The following is a 17,822-nucleotide window of genomic DNA, read 5'->3' as shown; positions in this document are numbered from 1 at the left end:
TAGTAGGGTAGATTGGGATCCGAAGAGGGCGTCTTGCTCTTGGAGCCCCTGATGTGCTTCCCCAGGCCCTGGGTCATGGAGGGGTCAGTTGGCTGTCCAGTCAGAAGAATCCGCAAGTCTGTATGGATCCTGGGGCATGCAGGCTCTGTGCCTGTGTGATGGGGGCTGCAGAAGGAGGCCAGGGTCTGGAGCTCTGGGTCTGCAAGCAGCTCTGGGGGATGTCCTGAGAGGCTGCCGTGCATCCTCAGCCTGCAGTTTGTCCCAGGATCATGAGGGTGGAGGAGACCACCCAGATTGTGTCCCCGTCTCAGAGCGTTTTTAAACTAGCAGGGGACCACCTGAGCCAGGATAAAGGATGCAGGTGTTGGGAGATCCACAGGGCATTGGAGCAAGCCTCTCTGGCAACCATTAATCTACTTTTTCTCTCTATAGATTTGCCTATTCTGGACATTCTGTATAAATGGAATCATACACTATATAGTCTTTGTGTTTGGTTTCTTTCACTTAGCATAATGTTTTCAAGGTTTATCCATGTTGTATTATGTATCACAGCTTCATTTTTGGGCTACGTAGTATTCCATTATGTGGATAATACCATATTTTGTTTACCCATTCATCAGTTGATGGACATTTGATCTGGTTCCTTTTTTTTTGTCTATTACAAATAGTGAATGGGATGAAAGCTAAAATACTTTCAGTCCGCCCCCACCACCTGGTATGGTATGCAATGTCTTTGTTGAGCCCAGTTGTGAGGCGGGATGTTTATGATGTTGGGCAATCCAGTGCTGATCTGGGAGAAACTGACAAATCCTGGGAATGAGTACAGGCTGAGGGAAAGACCAGGGACTGAGAGGGGGCTCAGAAAGCCAAAAGGGCTATCCTAATCATCTGTAAAGGGTCTGGGAAAAATAACCTGGGAGCAAATGTGGTTTGACTTCATGGCTGCGGGGACCCCTCCTGAACAGATGGAGTGACAACACAATGCTGGCTGGGTCAAACTGTGGAAAGGCTTAAGACCTGCACAGTTCATACCTGCCCCATCTGTCCCTCCCATTCCTGATGCCCTGCCTGCTCCAGCAGAGGTCTCAGGAATACAGTCCTGTTTGAGGCGGATGCCTCCCACACATCAGGAATAGGATGCGGGCCACAACTGCCTCCAGGTGAGGGCTGTTGAAGTTGATCAGAGGCCTCATGTTGAGCTCACTATTTGCAGGTCCCCCAGAAATAAACAAAAGGTGATGGGTCTGGTGGATACTAGAGCTGAGCTCTAGTACACGGTCACCCTCTATTTTCTTGCCCCCTCAGTTGTTACAGAGGGCAAACAGTTATGGTCAGGAAGGCCCTACTGACACTGAATTAGGTTTTCTACTCCCAGAGAATATGATATTTTTTCCTCTCCAATACAGAGCACATAGTGGGCCTTGGCGTCCTACAAGGTCAACCTCTGCAAACCTCTATCTGTGAATTCTGCTTCCGGTGCTGAGAGGAAACACCAACTGGAGACCAGTAAGTTTGCCCCTCCCTCAAAGAGTGGTAACTGTCAAGCAATATACATTTCCTGGGTAGGGGGCATAAGGAGATAGGAGAAGCTATCCACGAATTGCACTGATTGGGTATTGCACACCCTGCCATAGTCCTTTCAGGAGCCTAGGATGCCTGGTGAAAAAGCCAGACGGTTCCTGTGGATGATGCTGGACCACCGAGAATTGACCAAGATAGTACTCCCTATATGCGAGGCTGTGCCCAACACCACCAGTGTCTTAGACACCTTGGTCACGGTCCTAGGCTGCACGTACAGTATGGACTGAACAGGAGTCACTACCGCCTGATAGCAGACTTAGCAAATGTCTTTTTCAGTATCCCCTGGCCACTGAGTCACAAGACCAATTTGCCTTCACATGGGAGGGGCAACAAGGGACCTTCCAAGTGCTTCCCCAGTTTCCTGCACAGCTCCACCCTATGTCATGGGATGGGAGCTGGGGAGCTGTTGCTGTTCCCCTTCCCCATGCCAGTAAAACGGGCCTGTTACACAGAGGATGGATGTTAACACGTGAAGACTTGTCTCTGGTTCAGCCTTTGTTGGAATATCTGTGATGGAAATGAGTGGTGAACCCAGAGAAAATTCAAGGCCCAGGCACCGCTGTAACATTTTTGGAGTCATTTGGGTGAGATGCGTACTGTCCCAGAAGCAGTATTTGGTAAGATGCAAGCCTATCCAACCCCTAAGAATGTAAAGGAGATGCAAGCTTTGTAGGGATTTGGGACTTTTATTCTCCACCTCACTCAGTGGCTCCATCCCTATGCCAGGTCAACAAACGCATGTATGGGACTGTGGATCAGAACCGCGAGCCACCTTTGAGAAGGCAAAATACTAGTGAAGTAGCTTGGGGTGTCTCCCACGCAGGGATTCCATTTGAATTAGACGTGTCTGTGACTATGGAAGGTATGGGTCAGAGACTGGCAGAGACGACAGAAGAGGAGAGTGCTCCTAGGTTTTTGGTCCCAGCTCTGAAAGGGAAGAGAAAGCCCATTTACTCTGACCGAGCAACGGCTCCTGACAGTGTCCATGTGCTCCTCCAGGTGGCGCTCTCAGAAAAAACCGTAGCAGACAGTGGGCTGAACTGAGCGGTTGGGCTGGAGCTCTGGTTGTTAGCCCTTTGCGCAGGGCTGTTCTAAAGAGATTGACTCTGTGGCTTGGCTTGGACAATGGAAGCCAAGGGGTGGATGATTCATGAATGGGCCCTTGTGGGATCAGGATGTATGGAGGGACATTTGGGTTCCCCTGCAAGAGCATGAGGCAGTTCTCACTGTTTTCCACATCCCAGCTCATAAGGCACTGACCCACCCCATCAATCAAGGAGCTGGTGCCCTAGTTTGGATATGAGCCCTAGCAACAGACACTTCAGTACATACAGTAGATTCGGTACCCACCTCAGTGCCTAGGTGAGATGGTGTATTGCCAAGGATGCTGGATTGCCCTTGAAATACAGTGCTTTGGTTAATGCAGTAACAATACATCCTATGAGTTCTAAACAACACCCAAGGCAACTGCCAAAGGAGCATGGGGCCATCCATCGGAGCTCCAACTGGTAGGGGATTGGCAAATTGATTATATTGGCCTCCCTCCAAGTGAGAGTTCTAAATATATCCTGGCTTGTGTGGACCCTGTGTCTGGCTCAATCCAAGCTTTTCTCTGTCACCATGCAAACCAGGCACCACCATTAGGGAATCGGAGAAACTGAGTACCATTGTACGGACACCCTTGCTGAATAGACAGTGATCGGGGGGGCTACATTTCGAAGGCCATGATGTACAAGACAGAGCAAAAGAACATGACACTGAATGGAGGTTCCATCTTCCCTATAATCTGCAGGTAACAGGGTTGGTAAAAAAGAAGAATGAAATATTAAAGCAGCATATTAAATTACTAACAGGTTAAAAACCACCTTGGCCAGGTGGACTAAAGTACTATTTAGTCATTTAATTCATTTAATACATAATACGTATGGGGTTGAAGTGGTGGGAGACAGCCATTGCCCTGACTCTCACCACGAATCAGTGTGCTATGCTGTTGAGAAAACCAAGCGCTATCATGCCTGGAAAGGCATTATCTACTGGAATTTTCAATGGGATGTCTCACTAGGATGGGTGAATTACTTGACACCCTTGGGTGAGGGGGAAGTACTCAGTCTCTGGTGGGCTCTTATTGTCCGGCTGCAAGCTGGACCTGTTGAAACACGCTGTACATGGAATGGAACATGCACCATTGAGGGGTGAAGGTGGAGACCTGGTCTGGCATATCCTGCCCCCAGTCCATCCCCTCATGCCTGACATTGCTGCCTCCTCTGGCCAACATGCATGTTATGTACAGGTCAAGTTCCTAAAGCTGCCAATCTCCTCCTCAAGACCAGCTGGGCATGTTCTGTTTCCTACAGATAGAATCATTTGGCTGCTGACCTTGTTCCCTCCATTGTCCTGGAGGACATTATAGGGTTCTAAATTCACCTAGCAAACTTAAATGATAGCCAACAAAGCTGTCTTTACTGAATGCTGAAATAGCTCTAAAGAGAAAAAAAATGTCCTCTAAAATAGAAGGGTCTTGGACATTATTACAGCTTTGCAAGGAGGCATCTGTGCCATTATCCAAACAGTATATTGTGTGTTCATATCTGATGAATCTGCTAATGTGTTATCTTTATTAAATCACATGAGAACACAAGTGAACACCCTGAGTGACGCAACCCCCAGCCTAGTGAATCAGTGGTTTGGAACATGGGGGACTTTGTGTGTTGACCCAAGAACTAGACCTGGGCAGTCAGAAGCTCCCCCTCATCCTGACCTGTGGTTGGAATGTATGTTCTCCACACTGTTCCCTCAGTGGGAGCCATTTTCAAGATATGACAGGTGGGTGCAGAAAACTGTTCATCTTGTGGGTGGCCCTAGACAAGCGTAGTGAGTAAGTTCTCTTGCTCATTAAAACTGCCACCTACAAATCTGGAGTGGTCTGCCTCTTTCTTTGGTCTCTCCTTGCCCTGAGTGTACGGGCTAGTTTGTGAACCAGACAGGTACCGATCCACTTCATCTAGGTTATCAAATTTGTGGGCATAGAGTTGTTTATAGAATTGTTTATTATCCTTTTAATGTCCATGAGATCTGTAGTGATGTCCCCTCTTTCAAATCTGATTTTAGTAATTTGTGTCCTTTCTCTTGTTACTAAGTTAACCTGGTTAGAAGCTTATTGATTTTATTGATCTTTTCAAAGAAACAGCTTTTGATTTCATTGATCTTTCTCTGTTGATTTCCTGTTTTCAATTTCATTGACTTCTGCTCTAATTCTTATTTCTTTGCTTCTGCTTACTTTGGACTTAATTTGCTCTTCTTTTTCTAGTTTCCTAAGGTGGAAACTTAGATGATTAATTTTAGATCTTTCTTCTTTTTTTTCCTTTTTTTTTTTTAAAGGTTTTTTAGGGGGCAGGGAGGTAATTAGGTTTATTTATTTATTTTTAGAGGAAGTACTGGGGATTGAGCCAGGGCCTCATGCATGCTAAGCATGTGCTCTACCACTTGAGCTATACCCTACCTCTAATCTTTTTTTTTTTCAGTTTCTTTTTTTCTAATATATGCATTCAATGCTATACATTTCCCTCTAAGCATTGCTTTCACTGCATCCCACAGATTTTGATAAGTTGTGTTTTCCTCTTCATTTCATTCAAAATATTTTAAAATTTCTCTTGAGAGTTCTTCTTTGACTCATGTTATTTAGAAGTGTACTGTTTAATCTCCACATAGTTTGGTGTTTTCCAGTTATCTTTCTGTTACTGATTTCTAGTTTAATTTCATTGTCGTCTGAGAACAGACATTGTATACTTTTTATTTTAAATTTGTTCAGGTGTGTTTTATGGTTCAGAATGTGCTCTGTCTTGGTGAGTGTTCCGTGTGAACTTGAGAAGAAGTAATTTGCTTTTAATAGTCCAATAAACAATGTTTTATTTTAAACTCGTTAAACTAAATTCCCTGTAGCATGAAGGATAAGAATGGTACTGGACCTGGTAATTTTTTTTCTTAAACACAGCATTCATTTACATCATAAGAGTAGAACTGAATTGTAAAAGCAATACCCATGAATAAAGAGTGTGACACAAATGTTACCTGTAACAGTTATTTAGTAATCTGATATTGTGTACCACAAGCCAGGTCTTCTGGATATCTATGTATATAGTCTATATTTTATCTTAAATATCACTTTTGAATAAAATGCACACTTCAACAAATTCACCAGGGCCAGTCATTTTACAGCTCCTGGAGACTGCAGTTAGAGAATGTAACTATTAAAATAAAACTCCTAAGCATACCCTTTAAAATTACCAACAGGGAAAAAAGGTTTACTTTCTAAAACATTCCTGAGGCTTGGAGGCAAAAGCATTTACCTAAAAACATAGTTCTAGCTGGATATTGATCTAGACATCATGATTGAAAAAAAAAAAACCCTGAAACTCAGCGAGAACTGAGGTTCTCCAAAGCCAAAAGATGACTTGTCCATTAATTTCTTAAACAAACAAAAAACCCTGTGAGCAAACTTGTACTTATAAATACGTACTTTTACAAAAGTAACTTTTTCAACCATAAAACAAAACAAAAACAAAAACAAGAGTTTGGAAGCAGCAAGACTATAACTAACAGTAAGTGAAAACTGAGTCTGGCATACTCAGCAAATAGTTCTTTCAGTTTCATTAATTTTGGCCTGAAACTTCAATCCTGTTTCATGGGAGTGTTTAATGTTCAGTATTCTGTTGGGACTCTTAAGCAGCAGGCTAGTGGCAACCTCCATATTTATAGGAAAGCAGCATTTGTTCCCAGACTGCCTGTATGGGCTAGGCTAGTGTTAACAGAGCTTGCTGACATGACAGACTAGGAAGAGGACTGGGTAAGAGAGACGAAATCAATGCCAGGGAAAGGTAGGACTCCACTTCCTTGAGTTGATATCATTTTGTTCACTTTGTTGAAACATCAGGAAAGTCCTCGAGCTGACCTGGGCTTCCTTATACGTACGTAATCCTCAGAAATCAATTATGATGTGAGAAATATTAGCACAAGATTTCTGTGAGTTTTTTTTTAACCCCATAAATGTGTAAGTGGTGGCATGCATTTCTCTAACTTAACGTGAGCATCCCTCCCAAGAGGCTAAGTCCTGTACTTAAGTAAATTAAGGTGTTAGTCCTCGTTAGAGTTGGAAACGATAGTGATAATGTCATTTCATATTGCAAACTGAAGCTGGCCAGCTCTTGTTCTCCCACTCCCTACCCACCTCCCCTGCCCCGCCCCGCCCCACGCACTTTCTTGGGTTAGAGCGTTTGCGTCAAATCATAAAGCCTACAATGAATTTATAGAAACTACATTAAAGCTGTGGTGATAAAATAAAACTGCCAATAAGAAAGTTAAAACCATAACTGGCTGCCACTTGAAATGCCACTTTATGATCTTAGGCTCTGGAGCAGTGGGAGCTAAGCACTTGATTTTTTTATCCTGGGAATCAATACGTATGCATAAAACAAACAAAGAAGGGGGAGGTGTCAGGAGAGAGAGACAGAAGGAGGGACATTGATTAATGGAAAAAATTTCACCAGGAACAAACTTTACGTGGAAACATAAGTTTCAAAAATATATTGAAAAGCATTTTACCTGTGACATTCCTATATCACAAACATGCTGCAGGCATATAGATGGCCAACAGGTACATGGAAGGGTGCTCGACATCACTAACAATCAGGGAAATGCAAATCAAAACCACAGTTAGATATCACCTTACACCCTTTAAAATGGCTGTTATTAAAAAGACAAGAAATAACAAGTGTTGGAGAAGATGTGGAGAAAAGGGAACACTTGTGTGTTGTGAGTGGGAATATAAATTGGTGCAGCCACTATGGAAAACAGTGTGGAGTGTCCTCAAAAAATTAAAAATATGATTCAGCCATATGACCCAGAATTTCCACTTCTGGATATTTATCAAAGGAAGCAAAACAGTAACTTGAAAAGATACCTATACCTTCACGTTCATTGCAGCATTATTTATTAATAGCCAAGACGTGGAAAGAACCCAAATATCCAACAATGGATGAATAGAAAAGGAAATGTGGTAAATATATATATATACACACACACACACACACACACATAATCTAATATTATATAGCTAATATAACTTTATTATCCATAAAAAAAAAGGAAATCCTGCTACTTGCAGCAATATGGATGGACTTTGAGGGCATTATGCTAAATGAAATAACTCAGACAGAGAATGACAAGTACTGAATGATCTCACTTATATGTGGAATCTAAACAAAACCAAAATGCATTGATACAGAGAACAGATTGGTGGTTTCCAGAGGCAGGGGGTGGAGTGTGGGTAAAATAGGTGAAGGTGGTCAAAAGGTAGAAGCTTCCAGTTATTAAAAAAATAAGTCCTGGGGATGTAATATACAGCATGGTGACAACAGTTAGCAATATTTTATTATACATTTGGAAGTTGCTAAGAGTTGCTAAGGAAGTAAATCTTGAAAGTTCTCACCACAAGAAAAAAATTTATAACTTTGTGTAGTTAAATAGACTTACTGTGGTGATCATTTCACAGTGTATATGTATGTTGAATCATTATGTTGTACACCTGAAACTAATATAATGCTATACCAATTATATCTCAAACAAAATAAAACAAAACAAGATAAACATACTACAAGGAAACTTAAATAACCAACAGAAGCATATTGTCAATCAGGAAAGTATCTTTGGAGACATTAAATATACAGTGCCCATGAGGATAGGGTTGAACAATTTGTATGTTTTAAATGTAAATGTATAAATGCTCTTTGTGTAGTACAGATAGTAACCCTTTATCTGTCATTCATATTGCAAGTAATTTCCTTCATCTGTTTTTTGTCTATTTTGTATTTTCTTAATATCTTTTCCTCGCAAAAGGTAACTTTTTAATGTATAGGATATGGCAAATTTTATTTTTGTGGCTTTTAAGTTTCTCATTTTGATTAAAATAGTTTCCTCAGCTTCCAAATCATACACATAGTCTCCTAAATTTTCCTCTAGAATTTTTAGTTTTTTAAAATGTCTTTGATTTAGTTTTTTAAAAAAAATTTTCTTTTTTTTGATTTAGTTTGTTTTAACATTAAATGTTGCAACATAAATATCTAACTTTATTTTCTGCTGTGGATGTTCAGTTGTGTTATTAAATAAACCATCCTTTCATCAGAATTAAATTCTAAATTTGTTGTATATTAAAATAATTGAATTAATTTCTGAATTCTCCATTCTGTTTCATGGATCTATTGCTTATTCTCATGGCAACACCATACTATGTGGTTTGCTATAGTTTTGTAGTATGTTTCAAAATATGACAAGGTAAGCCTTCTCAATTATTTTTCACAATCTTCTAATATATTCTTAGACATTTGCTCATCTCCATGAACTTTGAGGTAATTGTATTCATTAAAAAATGTTCAATCCTTTAATTAATTTAAATTTTAATTAATTGAATTTTAATTTAATTAAAAATTAAAAGTAATTTTAATTAAGATGTTGGGATTAAGTGTACACATTAATTTTAGAAGACATATTTTTGTTGTAAAATCTTTATACCCAAGAACTTGATATATCTTTTCCATTTGTTTAGGTCTTGCTTTATGCCCTAGAATTAAGTTTTATAGATTTCTTCATATGAGATATGTTCTTTCTTGTTAAATGTGTTCCTAAATATTTTTCCATTTGCTTTTCTATTGTGAAAGGAACATTTTTTTTTTTACCAGTTTCCATTTCTAGCTGGTTGTTTCAAGAAGGGAGAAAACTATTTATATTATATCCAGCCAACTTATCAAGGCCTCTCATTAATATAGTAGTTTTTTCCTTCACTAACATCTTTGGATTTTCTAATTATACAATTATTTCATCAGCGAAAATTTGGGACATTTAACTTTTTTTGTATTATATATGCCAAAGATTTGTTTTCATTTTTTTCCTTATTACATTAGTTAAAACACCCCAAACCATGTTGAAATAATAATGGCAGTAATGAGCATTCCTATCTTGTTTTTTATTTCAATAAAATAAGCTAGGGTATTTGATTATTTAGAATGTGTTATGTTACTGTCTATTCCCTTAAATTATTTTTTTAATTGAGAAATATATTATGCATACAAAAAGCATGGGGAAAAAAACCACACACCTGCAGATTAAAGAATAATAGTAATAAAAGAACATCTATGTACCCACCACCCAGCTTAGGAAACTGAATGTCATATACTTTAGAAACCCCCTAGTTGCTTCTCACCAATTGCATAAAGCTCTCTCCTCCATGATAACTCTCTCCTGAATTTTGTGTTAATAATTACTTCGATTTTCTCTATAGCATTACTGTACATATATAGACTCCTAATCAAACTATTGTTAGGTTAACCTTTTTTTTCAGACAAAATAGACTTTATTTTTTTTTAAACGCAACCACTATTTTTTATTTTTTGTTTTTTAGTGTCTTTATTGTAGTATAGTTCCTGTACAGTAGACTACATGTATTTCAGATATACACTTTGATGAATTTTGATAGATGTATATACCAATGAAACCACTATGACAATCAAGATAGCTAACATTTCCATTACTCCCAAGAGGTGCAGATTTTGAATACCCAATTTATCCCTTCCCATTCCCTTTAATCCCTGGTAACCATAAGTTTGTTCTCTACGTCTGTGAGTCTGTTTCTGTTTTGTAGATAAGTTAATTTGTGTCCTCTCTCTCTTTTTTTTTTTTTAAAGATTCAGATATATAAGCAATATCATATGGCATTTTCCTTTCTCTTTTCTGGCTCACTTCACTTAGAATGATGAGCTCCAGGTCCATCCATGTTGCTGTAAATGGCATTATTTTATTCATTTTTTATGGCTGAGTAGTAGTCCATTGCATATAGGTGTGTATATATTACATCTTCTTTATCCAGTCATCTGTTGATAGACATTTGGGTTGTTTCTGTGTCTTGGCTATTGTAAATAGTGTTGCTATGAACATTGGGGTGTAGATTAACCTTTAAAAAATTCCTATAGAGTGTGTGTGGTGTGCTAGAGTGGGTATTCTCCCATAGCAAGCCAGTCTCCCCTGGCTACATGCTGGGAGAAGGCCTAAGCCCTGTGGGGAAGAATGGAGTTGGTGACTCACTCACAGACCTCTAAAGAAGTAGCTGACATCTTTAATGCCCCCAGTGATGAGGAAGAGTTTGCTGGTTTCCAAGATGATGTTCCCATGGAAATCCTCTCATCAGAGGAGAGCTGTGATAGTTTTGAGTCTCTGGTGTTAGGGAAGCAGGATGTGCATTTCCACTCCAAATACTTCATAGAAGAGCTAAGAATTTTTTTACAGAGGACACTGAGTCAGAGAGGGAAGATTTTGAAGGATTTGCAGAGAGTGATATCTGAATGTTAATAGTAACCCAGAAGTAATGCTCGTGGAGTTAGATTTGAATGATGGTGGTAAAGCATCTTACATGAGTGAGGACAAGGACAATGATGAAGAAAAAGCTACACCTAGAAGAGACAGTTTTGGTCTTTGAGTGTCTTTTCAATTTCCCACCAAGAAGCTGGCAAAAAAATTCTGTTAAGAACAATTATTCTGAACCATCGTTTTCTGGCTCACACTTACAGGACGATTTTTAAAAAAGTAATTCTTGGAAGAAAGACAAGCTGAGGACCTGGGAAGGAAAGCGGAAATTCTGCCTCTGAGTCTGTGGATGACTCCAGGGATGCAGTCTGGGAGAGCTGGAATTCTCTGCTGAAAAGGACCATGAACATCAAGAACAAAGCCATGTTTGCCAGTTATTGGCCAAATTGAACTTGATGCCAGATTTCTTCCCACTCCCAACCCCAAACTCAGTTTCTGAGACGAAAACAGTGAGGCAGGACTTCTCAGAGGGACAGATCATGTGGCGCATGAACCTGGTCCGGAGCGCGCACGTGGGCTCAGGACAGGTTCTCTGTGGAGAACTTCACTGCTAAGTTTGCAGAAGTTCTGCTGTTTCAGAAGCAGGAAGACAATTGAGGGGAAGGGAGGGATGCCAAGGGCATAGACGAAGTCACCGTATATTTTCTTTCCACCTGTGGAGGCTATCACTGAAGAGGACTTAGAGAATGTGGCTGTAACTATTGGAGTTAAAGCTATGATAAAGTTCTTGGTAACACTTGCCATCAGTGTGCACAGAAGACCATCTATACCAAGACCGAGTGTCGGAACCAGAGCTGCAGTGGGGTGGGAGGGCAGTCCTGCAGGCCCTGCCTGTGGTTCATTTTATGGTTATAATAACATTAAGGAATATCTGAAGAATTTACAGGAGCAGCTGGTAAAATGCAAATTAAGAGAAAGAAGAACCAGCCTACTCACCATGGAATCCTCCGACAAGACATGCCTTATCATTTGTGCTTAAGATTTTTACAGTTGTGTTTTATACAGAAATTCTTTATAGATCCAAATACTAGTTTTTAAAAATACATTTTTATTGTTTGTTTCTCCCCATTTTGGTGGGTGGGTGGGAGGTAATTAAGTTTATTTATTTATGTATTTATTTTTTAATGAGAATACTGGGGATTGAACCCAGGACCTCATGCATGTGAAGCACGCACTCTACCACTGAACTATACCCTCCCCCACCAAAATACTTTTTTAAAAAAAAAAAAGATTGGTTTATATGCTTAAAAAGATTTCTCTGGAAGACAGCAAAGGAATCTATATACATGTGTACACAAACCTATTTCTATACTGAATTGTTAAAATCATCTGCAGATGATTAAAAAACACAGTTAAATGGACTTAAAGTTTCAGGAAAGTTCCACAGGGAGCCTTGAATGAGCCACTCTTGCCTCTGACTCTGTTTAATTATTCCTGTTGCCTTGACCTTTTACCTCCCAAGCTTGAGGTCAGGTTTTTACAGAGTTATAGCCCCTTTAGTTTACCTTATCACAAGTGCCCATAGTTCAAACTACATAGTTTAACCTGCCCTGGGTCATTGGAAATGTATATTGAAGAATGTTCCCCTAAATTACAAAGTGCAATTAACCATGGAACTAGAGTTTTATTGTTATTAAGATTCAAATGAAAACTGGACATTTCTGACACTGGAGGCATTGGAAGGCTCCTGGCCAGCAGAAGTCGCTGCCTCTTTATTTAGGGGCCAGTTGCTTCTATATTTTAAAAGAATATAAGGGCTAATTTTAATTTAAAAAGATTCTATTATCTGCAATAACTAAAATCCCACATACGGACTGGAAAACTTCCAGCCATGTTATTTTTGAGGTTAAATGTGTGTTCAGTGGAACTTTGATGAAAAGGTGAGAAATACTGTACTTTTTGGTGTTGTGGGATGGGGGAGTCGAGGGGTACTGGGGAAAGCTAAAAATGAACAGATTCTGAATAGGTTTCCAGTATTTTTCTACATTTGCCTCTATTTCTGCCCCTTCTCTACTTTTCAGAAATAGTGTTTAAAAAAATTAATGCCCATTTAAGTTTCTTAAAAGTTACATAAGCCAGAATATATTTTAGGCCTCTCAGTAGAATAAATTGATGTGCACGGGAACAGTGATACAATGACAGAGCCTCACTGTGTTCTGGCCAAGGCTGGAGGAATAGGAGTCCCAGCATAAGGGCCATTTTATGCTTTCTAGTAGCAGAGCCACGCCTGCCAGAACCCATTTGACCATCTTCTCTTTGCTCTTCAACCCGAAGGTCCAGATGTAGTTGGGGTCCCTTGTTTTGGTTTTGTACACAGGGCACTTGTAGGTGTGTTTGGATTCCTGTCTGTCCCTGGGTATGGCTTTTGCAAAGATGACTGGCATCACGGGCCTGAACTCCTGGAGGTGGGTGTTAACAATGATTCCTGACGGGGGGTCCAATCTGGTACCTATGGCAAAAACACAAGGGTTGTGTGTTGGTACCAATCCTCTGATTGTTGTAGGTAAGAAAGTTCTGGTTTTGTCACATTAAAAAAATTCATATAAATGGAGTTATATATACTTATTCCTCTGTGAATGGATTCTTATCCTCAGTATTACCCTATTTCTTTTTTTTTAAAATAGACTTTGGCCTTTTAGAGCAGTTTCAGGTTCACAACAGAATTAAGCAGAAATTACAGAGTACGCACATAGTCCTCCCCACCCACACACATATACTCCCCCACCCTCAACATCCCTCATCAATGTGGCATATTTGGTACAATCGATGAACCAACATGGGCACATTATTATCAACCAAAGTCCATAGTTTACACTAGGATTCACTCTTGATGTTGTACGTTCTATGGGCTTTGACAAATGCATAATGACATATAGCCACCACTATAGCATCATACAGAATAATTTCATTGCCCGAAAAATCCCTCGTGCTCCATCTATTCATTTCTCCCTCCCTCCCTCTCCCCAGACCCCTGGAAACCATGATCTTTTTATTGTTTCTATAGCTTTGCCTTTTCCAGAATGTCACTTGGTTGGAATCGTACAGTTTGTAGCCTTTTCAGACTGGCTTCGTTCATTTAGTAATATGTCCTTTAAGTTTCTTCTATGTCTTTGATGGCTTGATAGATCTTTTTTATTACTGCACATATATTTTTAAATTTACATACATGTACTGTTCATTGTTTCTAAGAATGTTTAGAGCTTTAGCTTTTTAAACTTACATAGTTATCAAAGGAATAAAGCCAACCACGAAATAAGAATTAATTCAAAAAGATACATACACCCTGCTATTAACAGCAACATTATTTATAATTGCATCCTAAGTGCACATCAATAGTTGAGTAGATAATGGAGATGCAGCATATAAATATATATGTAATGGAATACAACTCACCCATAAAAAAGAAGGATACTTTGCCATTTGCAGCCCTTCATTCACTTTTTTTTTTCACTTCAAAAACCAGAATTTTATAACAGCAGAGACGTTTCCATTACATCAAAAACAACAAAATACCTAGAAATAAGCCTAACCAATGAGGTTACCTATACTCTGAAAACCGAAATGACACAAAGAAATGGAAAGATTTCTTGTGCTCTTGGATTGGAAGAATCAACACTATCAAAATGGCTGCACTACCCAAAGCAATCCACAGATCCAACGCAACCCCCATCAAAATACTTGGAATGTTCCTCACAAAACTAGAATAAGCAATTCTAAAATTTATAAGGAACCACAAAAGACCCTGAACAACCAAAGCAATCTTTTGTAGGTCTCTTTTTTCTTCTTTTTGTCCCCCCCCCCTTTTTTTTTATGGTTTGATGACTAGAGAAGATCCTTTAACATTTGTTGTAGAGCTGGTTTGGTGGCGCTGAAATCTTTTAGCTTTTGTTTAACTGTGAAGCTTTTGATTTCTCCATCAAGTCTGAATGAGAGCTTTGCTGGATAGAGTATTTCTGGTTGTAAGTTTCCCCCTTGCATCACTTTAAATATATTGTGCCATTCCCTTCTGGCTGTAGAGTTTCTGCTGAAAAATCAGCTGATTAACTTATGGGAGCTCCCTTGTATGTTATTCATTGCTTTTTTCTTGCTAGTTTTATTGTTTTCTCCTTATCCTTAATTGTTGGCTGTTTGATGACTATGTGCCTTGGTGTGTTCCTCTTTGGGTTGATTCTGTGTGGTACTCTCTGTGCTTCCAGGACTTGGGTGACTGTTTCCTTTCCCAAATTGGGGAAGTTTTCAGTTATTATCTCTCCAAAAATTTTCTCAGGTCCTTTCTCTCTCTCTTTCTGGGACCCCTACAGTGCAAATATTAGAGTGCTTCATGTTGTCCCAGAGTCCTCTTAAACTATCCTCATTCGTTTTTATTCTTTTTTCTTTTTTTCTGTTCTGAAGTAGTGGTTTCCACTAATCTGTCTTCTAGCTCACTGATCCGTTCTGCCTCCTTTAGTCTATTCTTGGTTCCTTCTAGTGTGTTGTTCTTTTCAGTGATTTTATCCTTCAACTCTGTTTGGGTATTCTTTATATTTTCTAACTCTTTCCTAAAACCTTCACTCTGTGCGTCTATACTCCTCTTGATTTCTCTGAACATCTTGGCCATCATTACTTTAAACTCTTTCTCAGATAAATTACCTATCTCGTCATCACTTATTTCTTCTGGGGTTTTATCTTGTGCCTTGGCCTGGGAGATATTCCTTTGCCGCCTCATACCGTCCATCTTTTTGCGTTTGTGGATTCCTTCCACAGGCTTTGGGATTATTGTTTTCTTATTTCTAGTATCTGCCCCTGGTGGATGGGGCTGGACTGGAGGCTAATGCAGGTTTCCTGGCAGGAGGAGCCAGTGCCTGCCCACTGCTGGGTGAAACTTGGTCCTGGATCTCTGGTGGGTAGGGCTGTGTCTAGAGGCCTTTGTGCCTTAGGAAATCTGATGATGGGTGTGGCTGTGTTCCACCCTGTATGTTGTTTGTCCTGAGGCTTCCCTGCAGGCTGTTGGGTGGGGTTAGGTCTTGGTGATAATGATACAATCAAGGTGTCAGCTTCCAGGAAAGCTCATGTAGATTAACACTCCCAGAATGTCAGACATCAGCTTTTATGTCCCCTGAGTGAGCCACAGCCATCCCCCATGTCTCCAGGAGACCCTGCAAATCCAGCAGGCAGGTCTGGCCCAGGTTCCTATGAATCACTGTGTCTGCCCTTGGACCTGGTGCACGTGAGTTTCCGTGTATGCTTCTCAAGCGAATGGAGTCTCTGTTTCCCCTAGTCCTGTGGGGCTCCCAGAGCCACTGTCCCCTGGCCTTCAAAACCAGATGTCCTGGGGTCTCCTTCTCTTCTCAGTGCCAAGACCCAAGTTGGGGAGACTGACGTGGGGCTTAGAGCTCTCACTCTTGTGGGAGGGCCTCTGCAACTTAACAAATCTTCAGCTTGTGGGTCGCCCACCTGGGGAGTATGGGGCCCAGTTGTATCACGAGCACGCCCCTCCTACCATCCTGCTGCAGTCCCTCTTTATGTTTCCAGTTGCAGAAGATTTTTTTTTGCTAGGTTCCAGTCTTTTTTCGATGGTTGTTTAGCATTCAGCTGTGGTTTCGTTGTAGTCACAAGGAGAGGCAAGCTCGTGGTCCTACCACTCTGCCATCTTGACTGGAACAATATTACCCTATTTCTTGAGTTTAGGATATGAAAGATCATATCCTACTATCTCTCACTTACTGGTATCAAAATTCTTTCCATTACTCTCTTATCCCTTCTACAAAGTGTCCAGAAGTGACACCCGCTGTTACCATCTTACACCACTCCATATATCGACACAAGACCCAGTGTTGAAGGTATCTTCTTCCAATTGATAGTCATCACTGCTGTTGCTTCTATGAGCATGTTGTCAGATCTTCTCAGTTCTGGGAGGACTTTCCAAACATAACTGCAGTGTCCAATTTCTTCACTACTGGAGTTCCCCTCTTTCACTGTGGATGGTTCTCCAGTATCCTTGGCTACTGGGTTGAGCTCACCAGCACCGCATCTGATCCTCCTAATTCTACCATCACAGGGACAATCTCCATTAGTATGGCTCTGAGAAACAACAAAGACTCAGTAGGGGTTCGATCCTGTCTGCCTGTGTCACTGATGGCATCTTGACTAGGAGAAACTAGGACTATGATCCCAGCTGTGGTAAGTTGTATAATTGTTTGGTATGTTTACTTTCCTTCCTTGGGGGTGGATTATACCCTCCCTCCTCACTGATATCAGGCTTGGTGTCAGACTTGTGGTGCCTCTCCCTGCTGAAGTATTTTACATCCCTGTCCTGTCAAACTCACCTACAGCCACATGACTTGCTGTAGCCAACAAAATGTGGGTGGAAGGGATGCATGTCATTTCTGTAGAGAAGCTTTAAGAGTCAGCTTGTGGTTTTGTTATCTGTCACTTCCCACTGCCTTGAGACTGGCAATGTCCCAGAGAGGGGCTGCTGCATCAGCCTGGATCCTTGAGTAAAGAGCATGGATGTTGAGATGGGCAAGTAGCATGAGTGAGAATTAAACCTCTGCTGTTGTAAGCTACTGAGTCTTTAGGATTTTTTGTTATCTCAGCATAACCTGACATCTCCTGACTGTATACCAATCATTATTGGCTTCCACTTGTCTCAAAGCCAGGTATATTAGCTTTTCATCTGCCAACGTGCAAATCAATGTCCCTTACCCCATCACCATGACCTCAGAGACAACTCTGGTCAGCACTTTGACTCCTACAACCAGATACCATCAGTGACAACTGCAACCACAATTCAGATCATGACGCAGAGGAGAGGATGGTAAGCACATTGGCCTAATGTTCCCAGTCTCCCCTGA

General features: G+C 40.5%; 1 non-coding gene and 1 pseudogene across 1 annotated transcript; one reads left to right on the top strand and one right to left on the bottom strand.

Annotated features, from left to right (window-relative positions):
- Positions 1-10,609: 10,609 nt before the first annotated feature.
- LOC105088589 (cell division cycle-associated 7-like protein) lies at positions 10,610-12,152 on the top strand (annotated as a pseudogene).
- TRNAV-CAC (transfer RNA valine (anticodon CAC)) lies at positions 12,115-12,186 on the bottom strand. Its single transcript has one exon. It is a non-coding gene; the product is annotated as a tRNA-Val (tRNA).
- Positions 12,187-17,822: the final 5,636 nt, after the last annotated feature.

This window comes from Camelus dromedarius, chromosome 24 (genome assembly GCF_036321535.1).
Source record: "Camelus dromedarius isolate mCamDro1 chromosome 24, mCamDro1.pat, whole genome shotgun sequence".
NCBI classification, from domain to species: Eukaryota; Metazoa; Chordata; class Mammalia; order Artiodactyla; family Camelidae; genus Camelus; species Camelus dromedarius.
The sequence above is the reverse complement of the archived record's forward strand: the minus strand, read 5'-3'. Positions and strand labels throughout refer to the sequence as shown.